Source organism: Canis aureus, chromosome 25 (genome assembly GCF_053574225.1).
Source record: "Canis aureus isolate CA01 chromosome 25, VMU_Caureus_v.1.0, whole genome shotgun sequence".
Lineage (NCBI taxonomy): Eukaryota > Metazoa > Chordata > Mammalia > Carnivora > Canidae > Canis > Canis aureus.
Window position 1 is genome coordinate 11200737 of NC_135635.1, and position 14742 is coordinate 11215478.

Here is a 14742-nt window from a genome sequence, read left to right on the forward strand (position 1 = left end):
CCACTGTACCATTTCACTTAGGCAAAAAATATGCCTGTGTCATAAAGCAGTTCCTGTTTTAGCAAGACCTTGTAAATGTGGGCAATCACTATGTGACAAGCATAGTGTTGATGTTAAAGATTTATAAGAGTGTCAGAGATGGAAATAAAATATGATCCAGGTTTTCCAACCGGGAACTGTGTCTATTCATGGAGCAACCTCTTTAATTCTACTTCAACTTTCTAGTTTCTGGGTTGGCTCAAGCAATGTCAAAACCTGTGTCTGCAGCACCGGCAGCTTGAGTGTGGGAGTGTCAGTGCAGATCTATTTCTGTGGCAAGTTCAGTACAGGCTGAATTTAAAATATGAAAAACAAAAGTGAGGCTCATGACTATTCCACCAAAAGAGGGAAAAGAAACATAGGACTTCTACAGGAGCCCCATCACCCTTCTCCCAACTGCAATTTATTACAAATGTTTCTCTATTCCAGCTCCTAACATGATGTGCCAAACTGAAAAAGAGGCAAACCATTGTGGGGTTTTACTGTGCCTGCTTTTAGTAGCCAGCTCTGGTCCTGCCAACCCTATCCTCTCGCCAAATATAGAGTTGCAACACAGAGGAAATTGTCTTTTGCTGAGTAGAGGAATGGCAAAGTCCCCACAAATGAATAGTTGATGAACTAGATCTTACTGTTGCTTGGGGTCCAAATGGAAAAAGGAGGGGCACAGCTGCTGTACTGCAGGGTTACTCAGATTCTCCAACATAGCAGACAGGCATGGAGGTGGGGGATGACCTGGAAGTAGTTGTGTGTGTGTGTGTGTGTGTGTGTATTTTAACCTAAGTGCTCAGACGTATCTCTACCAATAGCTAGAGTCTAATATCAGTGAATAAGATTAAAATGACTCAATTATAAAATTAGCATTTCTAATGTTAGGCAGTCTTGTTTTGTGGCAGTTTGAGTTCTTCATACTTCATGCTGGAATGCTAATATAGCCTATCACATGCTCCTGATAGAGATAAAACTAGTGAAAATTCTGTTATATGATATGGAAGCTGACATGGCATGCTCTCCCTAAGCATCCTCACCTATTGATTTTGGCTGGACCTCCACAGTGACTTGATGCACTAAGTCATCTCACTGATACTGGTTTCAAGGAACATGAAGAAAACTGAGCATTCCTACTTATAATAAGCAAGGAGTTTATGATAAAACAGCACTGTGAACTGGGGATAAGGGAGGCACAGGAACTAGTTCCCTTTTGTTCCCTAAGGTCTACCCTTGGCCTTGAAGCGTCTTTTGTCTGAAACAACCTTCTGATCTCATGAGTTTTCATTGTTCAAGTGGTGATTTGTGGTGCATGGTTGCTGACTAATTTTCCTTTCTCTTTACATTCCTGTGTCTGCCTCTCTAGCATTTTCATCTTTCTACTCTTCCATGAGAGGAATGTCAAACAAAGGACAGAAGAGACAACATCCTTCCCTTTGCAAACATATAGAAAAAAATAAAATATAACAAAATATTTTAATACAGAGCTGAACTCGAAAGACGAACAGGAAAATCTACCAGAAACAAATCAGGATCTAAAGTTAGCCCATGAAGCTCATGACCTGAAATGATAATACACCCTGGGGGTATACTGGATCTGTTTGGCCATACAGCAAATATCCCAGCAGTGATAGGAAATATAGCCTTGAGGCCATGCAAGGTGAGGATCTGGAAACAAAATCTTTAACTGGGACTTGGGGGGCGGGGGGGGGAAGACTGTCACCAACTTTGAGAAAGTGTCAAGAAAGATTATATCTGCTGAAGGTTTTATGGAGATAAAGTCTCCCATGAGAAACTGAAGTCCTGGCCCTTTACCACACACAGGTGTGAATACAGTCTTGTATTATCTAAAGCCTGAGAGAATCTGCAAGATGACAATATTTTAATATGAAGATTGTTTCTGGATCAATGAAACCCTCGGAGCACCTAACAGAAGCAAAAGGAAGAACTACTCTATAGCAACCTTCCACCCCTCAAAGGATGCACATGATATCCTCACAAATAAATATATGATAAAGATGAGTTCAAATTCATCCAGTTCAAGAGAAGCTGGTTTGCCAAGAGAATCAGAAAATATAAGGGAGAGATTAACAGTATAAGAATTTAAGATAAAATAAGCTGGAAGTGACTATAAAACTACCTCTTTAAAACTGTTAAAAGAGTTAGAAAAAGGGAAAAAATAAAGAAGGGCAATAATGAAAAGAATGGCAACTTGAAAAGGAGCAATTATAACATCATAAGATGAAAGTATTTATTGAAACTAAGAACTCAGTGAGCTGGGGAATGGCATATTAAACATAGTTAAAGAAATAATCAGTGAATTAGAATATGGTCCTGAGAAAATTATGCATAAAGGAGCACAGAGAAATGAAGAGATGGCAAATGGGAAAGAAAGGGTAAAGTCAGATCTCTATGGCGAATAGAATAGAAGGTTCAGCATATATCTAATAGGAATTACAAGAAGAGAGAATAAGGAGAAAGAGGGGGAATATTTGAAAAGATAATATCACTAAGAAACTTTCAGAGCTGACAAAAGACATCAATTCCCAAATTTAAGAAGCATACCAAAGGGCACAAATAAAAACAATCTCCCTCATACATGATAATGAGACTACAAAACATGAAAGATGTAGTAAAAATCCTAGTAGCAACCAGAGAAAAGAGACAGATAACTTAAAAAGGAATAACATTTAGTCTGGTAACATGCCTCCCACCAATCATAATAAAAGCCAGGAGATAATGGAAAAAGGGGTTTCATTAATGCTAAAGGAAAAATAACTATTTTAACCAGGAGGCAAAAAACTGCACGCTCAACTCAGTAATTGAGGAGAACTCAATGAAGGGGTTAGATACAAAGTATGAGTTAAGAGTAGGGTTTAGAAAAAAGGCATCAAGGGATGCTTAGTATCACAGGCTTCCTAAAAATGATACAACTAGACATGATACAACTCCTAAACCTGAAGAAATAAGAGACAGGAGCAGCAGCTGAAACTTGTAGAAGTTGGTAGGGAAGGCCACTAATGGTAGCTTCGGTCTTGTCAAGGGAAGCAGTCAATTTATAGTAACCCATCAGAGGGGAGTAGAGGAAACAAATACTCCATCTTCTTCACCTCCTTCCAATCTCTCTACTGCTAGTCCCCCATGGTTGTATACAATTTGAAGCCAGAGGAGTTGCTTCAGTCCATATAGATCAGTCTTTTGGGCACTGAGGAGGATGTAGAGGAGTGGAGAATGAGGACAAAAACTGTCACGATCAAATCCTGCATAAACCAAACTATCCTTCAAATCTGAGGTCACAATAAAGATTCTCCCAAAGACTGAGATAGCTGAACTAGCTGGCAAAGAATATATATATATATATACTTCAAAATGAAGAAAGTAATAAGCCAAAAGAAAATAATAGGTTGAAGACAAATTAGTAAGCAATAAAATTGTAATTTTTTAGCAAACCTGCACAAGTACAGGCTGTATATACAACAATAGTAATAATGGCAGGGGAGGACAATGGCAGGGGAGGACAATGCCAATATCCCTTGGATATGGAAGGGAATGGTGATTAACATTACAGCATTAGGGGGGCCTGGGTGGCTCAGTGGTTGAGAGTCTGCCTTTGGCTCAGGGCATGATCCTGGGGTCCCGGGATGGAGTCCCACGTCGGGCTCCCTGCATGGAGCCCACTTCTCCCTCTGCCTGTGTCTCTGCCTCTCTCTCTCTCTCTCTCTCTCAGATAAATAAATAAAATCTTTCTTTTAAAAAAAACATTACAGCATTAAAGTACCTGTACTGGGCAGAAGGAGGATAGAGATACCGATTAATTTTTTACTTAGCCCCTGATGTCACTATGAAAAGAAGAGAAATTAAAAAAAGAAAGAAAAAAGAAATAAAAAAAAAGAAAAGAAGAGAAATAGAATGTCTAAATTCCAAGTAAGTAAAATGAAAACCGGAATAATGAATACATTATCAATAAAGGAAGGAGCAGGAAAAAAATTCAAAAGATATAGTAAATAAGAAAAATAAGATAGTAGAAATAAATTCCAGTACAAATATGAAGATAATTGTAAAATGGGCAGGATGGGAATTTAAGTGTAAGTGAAGCAATCTTTCTAGTTAAAAGACAAAACAAGTATCCTACTTACCATGATGGCTCCTTAATAGCTCCCTTAACACTTTTGCAACAGTATATGTGAGGCTCTACCTGGCTCTGAATTTTACAGAATTATTTTGACTCTAAGTGACAGAAATTGAACTCAAACTTGCTTAAGCAATAAAAGCAAAGGGGATTATTAGCTCACATAATCTAGAACCAGAAAGTGAGCGGAGCCTGGGTGGCTCAGATGGTTAAACATCTGCCTTCGACTCAGGTCTTAGTCTCCAGGTCCTGAGATCAAGCCCCTGCTCAGATGGAAGTCTGTTTTTCCCTCTCCCCTTGCCTCTGCTCCTGCTCAAGCTGTCTCTCTCTCTCTCTCTCTCTCTCTCTCTCTCTCTCTGTCTCAAATGAATCCACTCAAAAAAATGTTCAGAACAAGAAAGTGAGACATAACTGGACCAGAGACTCAAACTACACCAAGACGGTCTCTGTTTCCTTCTAGAATGCCAAGCCTGACTCCCTACAGAATTCAGTACTTCTCAGGGTGCTGAGAACTACTTGCACATAATTATATAATAACAGTTACTCCATCGCTATAATCGCTTATTCACAAGTCTGTGCCCCTGTCCCAGTTACCAAATCCTTCAGGAACAAACACTGTGTTCTCTTCATCTTTGCATTTTTATCCCTTATTATGGATCCTGACACAGTAGTCAGCTAATACAGGCTTAATGGAAAAAATAAATGGGTGTCTCTGGATAGTTCTTATTTCTACACATATTCTCTCTCACCATCAGAATGTCAGCTCCTTCAGGTGGTCTCATTCCCTCTATCTCTACGTTCACCTCTGGTGCTTTATGTATTAGAGAGGTACCCACTCTGTACTGAGTGATTAGGCGAATGAGTAACAAGGACTTTATTCCTTCTCTTTAAATACAACTGACCTGTGCAAATTAAATGCTAGAATGTGAATGTTCAGCTTTAAGTTTTCAAATGCTACCCTGAAGTTATTACAAATGTGCTTTGTACCAACCGCTGCGGTCAGGACGTGCTGACTCAGCTGAAGCAGGAGTGAATGGAGCCGTGTGCTCCTTCTACAGCCCAGATCCAAGTGTGTCTGTGCAAATATGAGCTCACCCTCCACCAGAGGCTTTTTCCACCACATCGGAGTGGTTCCTCAGCATTCTCTACAAAGACACTTTCAAGCAGCATCAGTAATTTTTAATACTACCACATGTCAACCAACAAAAGATTATTACCCATTTACCCCAATACTATGAAAAAGAGGAAACTGAATTTGACAACATTGAAGTAGAACCTTAATTTGTAAAATTAGCTAAAGCAGAGAATAAAAGGCCATCAATTAGCAGAAATGTAAGCGATCATATAAAAGATCAGTAAAGACACAGGTTGGCTAGGGCATAAAATGAATGAGGACACCATAAAACTTGTCCGGTAAGCGAATTCTCACCTTCCTTGTTCCTCCACCTTCCTAATCAACATTAAAAGCACTTAATTAAAACCAGTAAAGAAATTATAGCAAGGAAAAAAAAAAATGGAGTGCACCAGATATAATTAGCATCAGTGCCTTGGAAAGCCTGCCTAGAATAGTCTTTTCCAAGCTTGTCAAGTTTCAGAGCTCACAAATCTCGTCACGCAGCTCAGCTCAGTTCTTGCTCTCCCATCCCCCATTCCGTTCCTCTTAGCCCCCTGAGAATGCATGGATTTCCATATGCTTATTGTGTGTCTCATAAAATGCATTGCCTCTATATGAAAAATGTATGAGACACATCATACTGTGCAAAACAATGTCTCCAAATTGGCCAATTATATTTTGTGCAAGTTCAGAATCGTTCATGATGTTGCTGATACACTGCGCTCCTGGCTGGGGGAACTGTGTTCTGCACAGTTAAAACAGAGGACTTGATAGCTTAATTGTGCTTAATGAAAGAAAAGGTGCTTAAAAATAACATGGAGAGGGATGCCAGTGTTTTTAAGGGTCTGCTTTAGCATTTACAAATTACATAACCCTTTTGAGGAAGAAGGAAGTGCATAATTTTTAAACTGCTTAAAGTGGCTAGTGTTCTTTCTCCCCTGTCTTTCCAAAATAGGAAGTAAAACCCCCCATCCAGTATTTCCACTTCTTCTTATCTGCTGCTATATTTATCCCCAGGTGGCTATTCCTCTCTTCTGACCCATCCTTGCTGTCTGGCTTCCATATGTTAATCTCAGCCATCCACTTATCCCATGGACCTGCTTCCTGTGTGTCTTTTTTCCCCCTGTCTTCTATTATTTAAATACACATTCCCTATTAACTCTTTTCCTTCTGATGCTTGCATCACATTGACTTTGTTAGAGTTTACCTTATATTTATTTATTCCTTATCATAACTCTTCTGGTTTTTCCAACTGTTCTCTGAAGTCATCTCACTCAAAAGCTGTCACTAAATTGCACACCTATATGATGTTGATCTGAATGTTTTGTAAAGCCCTCTGGTAACAAAGCAAGGATCTTTTCATAAAAGGATTCTCGAGCAATAATCTTATTAATATATTGGAAATGTCCTTTCTCCGTTCCTACTGAAGACCGCCCAAGAGAAATTTGTATGAATACGGCAATAACTCCTTCTGTTAAACATAAAGAACTTTGAGACAGTTCTCCTCTTGCAACAATGGTTACTAAGATAAATTTAAACTCTCCTCTTGAGGAGTCCTTAAAAATAGAAAACCTTCTCTAACTCCATTCACGGGGATAACTTCCTTCTCTCTACTCCAGAGTATTTATAATCTGAGCCACTCAACTCAACAGCTAATTACATACTGCCTTATATCATTATCTGATTATTTTGTGGATATATAGCTTTTCTCTGTGGTTAAATTATAAGCTCTTTGGCACAATGGTTTTGTCTCTATTTATATCACCTTGTAGTTAGTGATCTGTAAATACTCTGACTTAATCCGAATACATTCATGATGGATGATGGTTTAATGAATACTGTGGTAGTTTAAGAAGCCATGGAACAGAGACAAAGATTTCTCAAGGTTCCTTCCAGTTTTATGATATTCTCACCTTCTAGCTCTTTGGTGGGTTTCTCTCAAAATCACATGCCAGTCTACTTTGCTGGTTTCTTCTATTCCTTACACCCCACTCAGCTCCCCTCAGACAGAATTTTATGCTAAATCTTCAGGAAAAACAAGGTGAGTTCAGATGCCACTCAGTTTACCTATGAGAACCATTTGTCATGAAAATAGTTAGACTTACACTGAAATCTTTGGAATAAAAAGTCCAGTGAATTCTATGGTTCAATGTTTTAAGACCGTGTTTTCCAAAATATGTTCCACAGGAAGTCAACGAATGTTACACACAAAATTTCTTATAGCAAAATTGAGTTTGGAAACGCTGATTGACAATGCTAATGGAGTTTCTTTTGCTATGGGATTTGTCAGAATCCTTTATGTGAAATTTATTGCAGAGAATATCAAAGAAGCAACACAGTATGCAGAGGTGATATAACCACAAAAACTTTTCTCAGCACACTGGTCCCCAGAACACATTTCAAGAAATGTTGAAAGATTGAATGGATGAATAAAATAATTATCGAATAAACTAGTTAATTGGCATCCTTCCTTTTCTAATGGGATAGGTATGTCTGGACAACACATGCTGCAACCAAACTTTCACTGCCACTTCCAACTCACTAGACCTCTTAAATTGATTTTATTTGTTAAAATTCCTCTTTTGTAGCTGTTAACCAGTCATACCTGTTGGGCATAAAGATACATGACAGGCATTGGGGAAAAAAATCAATATTTCATAAGTACTTCAGTGGTAGCAAGCACATTTTATATTTCTTTTTTATCTCTATTTGCAAGATAGACCTTGGCAATTGGTTCTGTACCTAGAAAGATAATCAGGATAGTGAGGGGGAAAGGAGCTATGCCATGTGATGAAAACTTAAAGGAGAACTGGGATTGCAAGACTGTCTTCAAATACCTAAAATGGATAAGGCTCTGTTTCACTCCAAATAACTGAACTACAGTGGATGACTGTAACAGAGAGATAATTAAGTTCAGTTTAAAGAAGAATCTGTCGCCCTACAGCTGTCCAAAAATCAAATAAAGGTTATAAGTTTCCGATGATTACTTCCTGACATTGCTATTGAGTGGATTCCTATTTTGGGAAAATACTTATACCTAAAATGAAATAGAAAATTATTCATGTCAGTAATGACTGCATTACCAATCATATATGTTCTGCTCTACCACCAAAAAAACAAAGAGATTTACTTAAAGAAATACTATGCTTTAATTATACTTTGTAAATACAGCAAAGCAACTTTCATATAGTACAAGCTCAGCAAGCAGGGCTGTTTTCGAATTGCTAGCTTTTAGTACTAATTTTCTCACTACAATTCTTACCAAAGTCTACTCTCGCCTGTTTAAATAGCTTTTATCTGAGGGACTTCAAGTTTCATTCCGGTTTTAAAATTCTATTGGTTCTCTGACTCCTAAATGCATTTCCAGGGAAAGCATTTCCCCTGAGAAGTCTCTGGCAAAGTTAACACTAAAGGAATGCATCTTGATTCTATGCTGCTCCCCTGCCTTTTCTGCAGAAGTTTTCTTCCTGCCTTTCATGTCTGTTCTCCAGCCTTGCCCTGACCCCAGGCCATTCACCCATCCTCCCCAAACCGCTCTCCTCATTCTTCCTCACCTAGTATCTTCTGAATGGAAGCTCCACCATAGCAGGCATTAAAATGAAAAATGATCGACAAAGAGTGAGGAAGATTAAAAAACCTGCACCTTGGCATGTGGCTCACCTCGATCTCATCTTAGGTCAAACACTGAGTGTGGGTAAACAAATGCAATGTGTCATCAGCATAAAGATTCAGTTACTTACAGAATCAGTACCACGACTTCAGTTGTACCTCAATCACACACATCTCAAAAAAAAAAAAAAAATGTTCAGAGAGTAAGAAATCATTTAATTTTTAACCTGTATTGAACTCCTTACATTCCAAGCTAAACAGACTAACTTGCTATTCTAAGCACTTTCAATGTATCAACTCAGAAGTATTTAGTTATTAGCAAAGTCTAGTTGACACACACCGTTACCTTAGTTTCAGGCATACAATACGGTGATACCTTATGCTATGCTCACTACAACTGTAGCTACCATCTGTCAGCATACACCGCTATTATAATACCACTGACTATATTCCCTATGCTGTGCCTTTCATCCCGTGACTTATTCATTCCATAACCGAAAGTCTGTATCTCCCACTCCCCTTCACCCATTTTGCCCTTCTTCCCAGTCTCCCCCCTCCAGCAACTGTTAGTTTGTTTTCTGTATTTATGGGTCTTTTTCAGCTTTTTGTTTTAACTCAGAAGTATTTAAAAACAAGATGATTTTAAAGAAAAATTCCTCTACAATTTTTGATGAATAATTTATCACTTTAATTGATGTCTTACTCATCCCAAGCTTATCCACACATTTTGCACAGAACCCATAAAAAAGTGTAAATTTTGCAACTAAATTGAAATAACCCATTATTAAAGATAGAAACTGGATTCACTGTATATATGTAATAAGCAATAGGGTATGCCTCAAATTATCATTTTCTATTTCATATACATTTAAAATTTCCTAAAATCTCCTAAAGCAATGTCAAACTAATAAATGTGTTGGATATCTAGTGTTATCAGCAGGTATTGGAAATCAAAGGCAATGTGTTAAAGGGAATTATAAAAGAAATATTTCTAAAAGGGATTGATCTCTAGAATGAGATGCCTGGAGCATTATCAGGCTTCTCTTTTCAATCCAGATATTTTGATCCCTAAAGTAAGCTATGATAAGAGTTTTTATACTTATATGCTCAAATAATAAGTCCATATATTACTCAAACTTCTACTGTCAGAACCATAATAATGACAGATTACTTTTTAAAAGCTTGAAAATGATATGGAGTCCATGTCTTCACAAAAGTAAATGTCCAGCAGTAAATCCACTCTGGAATGATTTAGTACCAGTTGCAAGATTGCATACCTCTTTTGTTATTTCATTATTCAAGGAGCTCTTTCTTAACATTCTTCCTTAATTAACAATTTATAATAAATTTCTTCCATTTCTAACCAAGATGAAGTAAAAAGAACTGGACTTACCCTCCTGCTTAAAACAATCGGAAGGAAAAAGAAAAAATTTATGAAACAATGGTTGTCAAGACACTGGACATTGGAGCAGAGATGGAAAACAAATGAGGCGAGCCTTGTGATTGCCCCAACTTACTTACTTGAAGGAGTTTCCAGAAAGTGGTAAAGAAAAATGGGGAAAAATAGGTAGAGGCCAGTGGATTACTTGAGTGGAGGAGACAGGACAGATTGCCCATGGAGGAGAGAGTTGTACAGGAAGGAACTTAAGAGAGCCCCAGAGGTTACCTTGAGTCAGCAGTCCACCAATCAGCACAACTGTGTGAAAAAACTACCTCAGGCCAAGGAAAGAACTACCCAAGGGATGAGGATTGCACAGCACTCATGCACTCATGCAGAAATAGCACCTGTTCCCGCTAGCCAGACTGGAAAACCTTATTTTCAGAGGGCACTGAGTTCTCAGAAGGGACTTGGCATCAGCAGTGGAGAACAATGAGTCCTAGATCAAACACTCTTCTGGTCCCACCTAACAAATCTTAAAAACAAGATCCATAAGGACTAATTGATTATAAGTAAGTAAATTACACCACAGAACAAAGTTGAAGACTCTTTATAAGAATTCAAAAGTATCTAGTACCCAAAAAAAGCAAAATTTTTAATGTTTGGCCTCCAATCAGAGATTGCTAGGCACCCAAAGAAGCAGCAACATATGACCCATAATGAGGGGGAAAAAATCAATCAATCATAAAACTGGCTGAGAACTGATACAGAAGTTAGAATGAGTACATGAAAACATTTTAAAAGCTATTATGAAAAAAAAAAGCTATTATGTTCAGAAAGTTAAATAAAGATATAAAAGAGATTATTAAAAGATCCAAATAGAAATATAAGAATATCCAGCATCCAATGATATGTTTCTCAGTATCTTTCATCTAGTTAAAAATTACCAAGCATAGAAAGAAGCAGGAAATTGTGACCGATAATGAAGAAAAAAAATGAATTAATTGATATCAACAGTAACTGATACAGATGTAGTTAGCAGACAAGAACAATAATAACTATTATAACTTGATTCCATATTTTCAAAATTAAGTCATAAAAGAAAAAAAGACATAAATTAAACTTCTAAAGATGAAAACAACTGTCTGATATGAATAATACCCGGGATGGGATGAATAGCAGGCTAGACAAGGTTAGTGAACATGAACATGTTGTAACAGACACTATCCAAATGAAACAAAAAACAGAATTAAAAAAAAAAAAAAAAGAATCGAGCATTAGGGATGTTGAAAAATTTTGAAGCAGCCAAATGTGTATGTAATGAGATTCCTCAAGAATAAGTATGGTGGAGGGGACATAAAAATAGTTGAAAACTAATAGCCTAGAATTTTCCAAACTTGATGAAAACTATAAACCCACAGATCCAAGAAACACAGATCCTAAGCACAATTTCTTCAACAAAGTTCAAAATATTTATAGAAATACAAAAGTATCCATGGAGAAAACTATTACAAAGTACATCATAATTAAATTGTTCAAAACCAGTGATAGAATACCTTAAAAGTATGGAGAGGGGGAAAAAGCATGTTATCGACAGAGGAATATAAATAAGAAGTCCAAAAGATTTCTCATTAGAAACAATGCAAATAAGAGGATAGTTGAGAAACATCTTTAAAGCACTAAAAGCAAGTAACTGTCAACTAGATATACAACTAGCATTGTATACCTCATAAAAATATCTTTCAAAAATGAAGGCTAAATAAAGACTCTTTTGGACATACAGAAGCTGGAAACCGGGGTCTGATGACTAGCAGACCCCTCCACAAAAAATGTTAAAGGAAGTTCTTCGGACAGAATGGAAATCATACCAGATAGAAATATGCATCTACGTAAAGGGACTTCGCACACTGTCAATAATAGCTGCATGGGCAAATAAATAAGTCTTGGAATAACTCCAAACTGAAGACATCCCAGGTGCCAATTAATAGAATGAATATTGACACCATCTTATAATCAATAACTACCAGTACAGCTTTTTAAGCAGTAATACAGTTATCATTTCTGAAAAGTACTATAAATCCAGTTTTGATTTCCTCTTTAACCAAAGAAATTATGAATATATTCACCTTCATGTCTTTAGTTTTTGAGATTTTAAAAATGTTCATTTCTGTTATTAATATTGCTATCTTTATTTGATGCTATATGCGTTTGTCTAATATATCCACTTACTTTTAAGACTATTTTTATTATAAAAGTGACCTTTTTCTTTCTGCCATCTTGTAGCCTGTGAAGGCCACTGAGAACAGGGCTCCTAAAATGACAAATATGTCTGAAAGGCTGTGGTCCAAGGCCATTTTTGTTGGCTACGAGTGGGATCTCTGGAGCCAGAGGGAACACATGGCTCTTCTTAAAATTGAAGGTGTTTTTGCTCCAGATGGAACTGAATTCTGTCTAGGCAAGAGATGTGCTTATGTGTACAAAGCAAAGGACAACAAAGTGACTCCTGGTGGCAAACCAAACAAAACCAGAGTAATCTGGGGAAAAATAACTTGTGCTCATGGAAGTAGTGATGGTTCATGTCAAATTCCAAAGGAATCTTCCTGCGAAAACCATTGGCCACAGAATCCGTGTGATGATGTATCCCTCAGGGATTTAAGTAAATAAATAAAGGTGCAGATTTGTTTATTTGTTCTCATAAAAAAAATGATTTTTATTATACTTGGTAAATAAAAACATCAGAGTGCAGAATGGTATCAAATTAAAAGAGTCTCCATTCCATTAGCACTCAAATGTCCACTTCCTTGAAATAATAACTCAAAGATTTCTAGTGTTAATTCTTCTGGGGAGTTTCATTAATATGTTACATTAAATGCTTTTATCTCTATTTCTTGACTTATAAAACTACATCTATTTTCTTCTTTTCTGACAAACAATGCACTTCCACTAGGACCCACCTCCCAAATTTATTCTCAATCACTATTTCTATTTTTCATATTACCATTGACTTTTATTCATCATTGGAGGTATCCTTTATAACTGAATAATTAATCTGAACTATTATTATAACCCTTTATATAATAACATATAATAACTCAATCTAAGCTAATACACAATGCTTATTGCAGTTATTTATAAGATCTGTTTTAAAAATAGGTAAGATTTATTTGGAAATGTCTTTACACTTTATGAGATGCTGTACATCAAGATACAGTGTCTGGCATGAAACCAACACTAATTCCCAATCTTTTGCCTTTGAAAACTTCTACTGTACTGTAAAACTTGAGCTCGCAAAGAAGTTAGGGCTAGTATGAAGAAAGGAAGGGATAAGTGGAGGGTTGCCTACAGTGAAATCTCTGAGCAAGTATGGTATGGAGAGAATGGGAAAACAAGGGTAGGTGGATTAGTCCTGCACCATTCCTCACTGAGAATCTTGACAAGAGACCCTGAGAGAAAAGGATACAATATGTCTTAGACACCCCATGACATTCCACTTCCATCAATTATGACTGTCTAAGTGCCCATTTAGTGACGGTTTCTACCTTTGGGTTGTGTTGAGGAAATACATCTCTCTGTTTTACTGGCATAAAACTGCCAACTTCTCCAACTTCTGCATTGAGTAGCATATTCACTAGATGACCTTGGCCCTTTAGGAGAATCTAGATTTTAAAAAACAATAAATACAAAATTCTCAAATACTTCTCTGCCATATTTTTACAAGTTTCAGAGAGATTATGTTCTGTATTAGGATAATAATAATACTTTGTGTTTGCATAGAGCTCTCCACTTTGCTCAAGCTTTCCCACATATGATCTAATTAGATGTTCACCATAATCTTCAGTATTAAGAGGAATAATTAATTAATATGATGTACAATAATCATATAGATTAGTAACTTTTTCCATAATGATGAACAAGCCTGTTGCAGACCACTCTTTCCATGGTGAAAAACAAGAGTTGAACTACATGTACATGTATTCCTATTTATATTATTTCTTTAAAGATATTAAATCATCTCCAAAGGGCAGCCCAGGTGGCTCAGTGGTTTAGTGCCGCCTTCAGCCCAGGGTCAGATCCTGGAGACCCGGGATGAGTCCCACGTCAGGCTCCCTGCATGGAGCCTGCTTCTCCCTCTGCCTGTGTCTCTGCCTCTCTCTCTGTGTCTCTCATGAATAAAAAAAATAAAATCTTTCTGTATATTGGCAATTTGAACACCAATAAAAAATAAATTTATTATTAATAAATAAATAAATAAATAAATAAATAAATAAAATCTTAAAAAAAAAAAAAAAAAACAACTGTGTGGAGGTTCCTCAAAGAGTTAAAAATAGACCTGCCCTACGACCCAGCAATTGCACTGTTGGGGATTTATCCCAAAGATACAGATGCAATGAAACGCCGGGACACCTGCACCCCGATGTTTCTAGCAGCAATGTCCACAATAGCCAAACTGTGGAAGGAGCCTCGGTGTCCAACGAAAGATGAGTGAAT

At 37.0% G+C, this 14742-nt stretch overlaps 1 pseudogene; it reads left to right on the forward strand.

Moving 5' to 3' along the window:
- Positions 1-12566: 12566 nt before the first annotated feature.
- LOC144297597 (large ribosomal subunit protein eL33 pseudogene) lies at positions 12567-12910 on the forward strand (annotated as a pseudogene).
- Positions 12911-14742: the final 1832 nt, after the last annotated feature.